Source organism: Limulus polyphemus, unplaced genomic scaffold, assembly GCF_000517525.1.
Source record: "Limulus polyphemus unplaced genomic scaffold, Limulus_polyphemus-2.1.2 Scaffold80, whole genome shotgun sequence".
NCBI lineage: Eukaryota > Metazoa > Arthropoda > Merostomata > Xiphosura > Limulidae > Limulus > Limulus polyphemus.
The window spans coordinates 1,162,574-1,166,090 of NW_013665690.1; positions in this window are offsets into that span (position 1 = coordinate 1,162,574).

Genomic DNA, 3,517 nt, shown 5'->3' on the forward strand with positions numbered 1-3,517 from the left:
GTTATGAAGAGGAACATTAACAAAGCCACCCTTAATACCCTGAGCAATAACAGACTCACCAGTGCCAGAACTCGAATCTAAAGGCAATGTACCTTCTTACAACAATGATTGAGTCGCCCCAGTATCACATAAAATACGTATGGGATTACCAGTGTCATTTGTCAAAGACACAGAACCAACAGACACAGAAGATCTAAATTCCTCACTGATTACATCAGCCTTTATATCGGTGGCCAAATCAACAACATCAGGTAATCTGGTGAAACCACGTCCATATGTAGATACAAACGCACTGGGTGTTGCCTCCTTTTCTTTTTCAAACATGACCAGGTTTTTTACAAAAATGGCAGACAGGCCTTGATTGTTTTAAAAAAGTTTTATCCTGACTGTCAAAAGATATCGAACAAGAGGAGCTGGATTTTTTATAAGAATCCCCAACTTTAATGGATTGAACAGATACATGTTTTTGTTGAGATGGTAGGAATTTCTTTTATGAAAAGTGTTTTTATGTGTTAAAGTGTAGTCATCAGATAGAGCGGTTGCTTCATGTTGTGTTTCAACTTTCTTTTCATCCAAGTTAGTTTTGAGGTCGTCACGTGCACAACGTTTAAATTCCTCAATTAGACATAATTGTCTTAGTTTGTCGAAACTGTTGCCAATATGCATAGAATTACACCATCGATCAAAATAAGCCTCTTTTTCGTGGGGAAATTCCATATAAGGTTGATTATCTTGTTTGTGATAACCTCTAAACTTTTGGCGATTAGCCTCCGATACTAACTCGTATGCTTTGAGAAAAGTTGCTTTAACCGTATCATAATTCATACAATCTTCTAGAGAAAGAGAGGCATAAGCTTCTTGTGTTTTACCAGTTAAAACACTTTGTAATAATAATGACCATTTTTTGGTGGGCCATTCCATGGTTTGGGCAACCTTCTCAAAATGTTGGAAATATTTATCAACTTCATTTTCATTGAATGTTGGTACTTTAACATATTGTTCAAAGTTGTCTTTGTCGATCAGTGTTGAGTCTAATTTCTTTTTCGGCTTCAATGCGAGCTTTTTCGGTCTCGAGACGTTTATTTTCTCTTTCAGCTTCAATACGAACTTGTTCAAGCTCAAGTTGTTTGAGTTTTAGCTGGATCTCTAATTTATCTTTATCACTCAACCTTGATTGGCTAGTAGGGACACTAGAGTATTCCTCTAATGCTTCCTCAGGCAACAAATCATCATCGACTAGTATTTCGATAATATGCCTTTTTTCTCATTGATCTTTTAACTTCTAGTTCTAAAACTTTGGCAATTTCGAACAATTCATTTTTGTTATATTTTTCTAGTTGTTCTAGAAGAGGGTGATACAAGAAAATCTTGTTGGAACTGATAAGCATAAATTCAATTGTGATTTAAATTTTAATTTAGATCGAATTTTGCCTCTGATTCAGATCTCGGACAGGAGCCCCCAATTTATTATGTTACATATTAGAATTTCAAATAGCCTGAAATTGAGTTAATTAATAAATTTAGATTCAGATCTCGGTCAGGAGCCCCCAATTTATTATGTTACATATTAGAATTTCAAATAGCCTGAAATTGAGTTAACTGATAAATTTCAATTTAGTAGTTAAATTGTACTTTGGATTCAGTATTTAAATATATTGCCGATATATAGACAGTTTATTATATTTGCAAACAGGATTGATACACACAATTTTCTTTTTTAACACAAATACGTTTGAATATACACACAACAATACAATAACGGTTATTACAAATAGTTATTACAAACAATGATTTATAAACAAAAGTTTCACAAACTTACAAGTAATATAAAGTCTTCCTTTTAGTCTGGAACTTCTTCCATATCTTATCGAGGGTTCACGATGAGCGAGTTAATTACGAGTCGATGTAAGTATGATTCGCTTAACGGGAAGCTAGCTAGTTTTGTCCTCCGTTATTTACCAGCCACACACGCCGATATTTTCCAACGGTGACGTTAGGTAATGTTTTCATAAAAATACTAATGTCCAATGAGAATCCACTAAGTTAAACGATTAGTAATGTTTGAACTTTGTTAAGGTTCCTGGTCAAATATCTGAAGTTTTCCGATTTTTAAGCGTTATAACAATCACAGTTATAGCTTCCTACGTTTTATAGCACACTGATTATAGCGAACTAATAATAGATACTCTCTTTTGGCACGTCGCATTGGTTATATTTATAGCGGTGTGGAGGCGTTCTAGAAATTTCGGTTTTAAGTAACAATACTGAGCCACACTTAAGCGTTTACGTATATAGATATATTGTTGATTCCTACTCTCGAGAATCTTCTACAACTTTGGAGAATAGACGAGAGTTTCGAAATACATATTTAACAGTATATGCTATGTATGTTTCTAAATATAAATTTATTCCAAAGAAACTTTGATATTAAAATAAGTATATAATAATAAATTCATTATAATACTTTTTTTTTAAATACTGACTAATGAAAATGTATAATCTTTAAATAGATATTTAGTTTTGATTTGGTACCATAGTATTCCTCTACCTAAGAATGACCACATTTTCTCCTTCTACACAAATCTCGGGAGAAGAGATCTCTTCCTAGTTCTTGCATTCATGGCATAACACATTGTTAAAAGGAGGATATATGTTCATACTTGAAGGTTTCCGGATGCTTACTAATAAAATTCTGTGTAATCCATGGTATATATATATAAAGAACTAACAAAATTTCATTAGTGTTAACTACATTAAACAATCTTTCATGAACTTGCTGTGGATTATAAGACAAATATGAAATTATCATTTAACTATACACCCTCATTCCCATAGATAGGAAGAATTTAGCAACGACTCTCTTAATGACACTTAAACTACACTTTGTGATGAGAAATGTTGGTTAATATATACTTCATTTCTTTTAGTGTTCTGTATTTTAGTCAGCTTTTTACTGGATTATCTTGTGTAATGTTTTTACAGAGCGATGGTTGTAACATATATACATTTATATTATTATTATTAAAAGCACCATGTTCCACATTATCATAAACTGTTATTAATGACAAAATCGTTCATATGACAGGTCTTAGGAATTATAGCTGTCATTTTGGTAGTCAGTCGTTATCTATCGTTTAATTAGTCTTAGTTTGAGCCAAGCTAGCTTTGTACAAAAATTTAGTTGTTACTTAACAAATACCACGTGTGATCGTTTGGTTTAGTTCATACACTCTCGCATATACTGCAATTTTCGTATTTCAAGTAATTATACAATCGCACATCTTACTATTTTACTGTTCCAGGCACTCACTCGTACGTCCTACTATTTTGCTCTTTGATGTACATCATACAATCGTATATCCTAGCATTTTGCTGTTTTGAATACATCATACACTTGCACACCCTACCACTTTGCTATTTTAGGTACATCATGTCTTCGCAAATCGTACTATTTGATATTTTGGATACATCATACACTCGTACGTCCTGTTATTTGATCGTCTGGAATACTTCATAC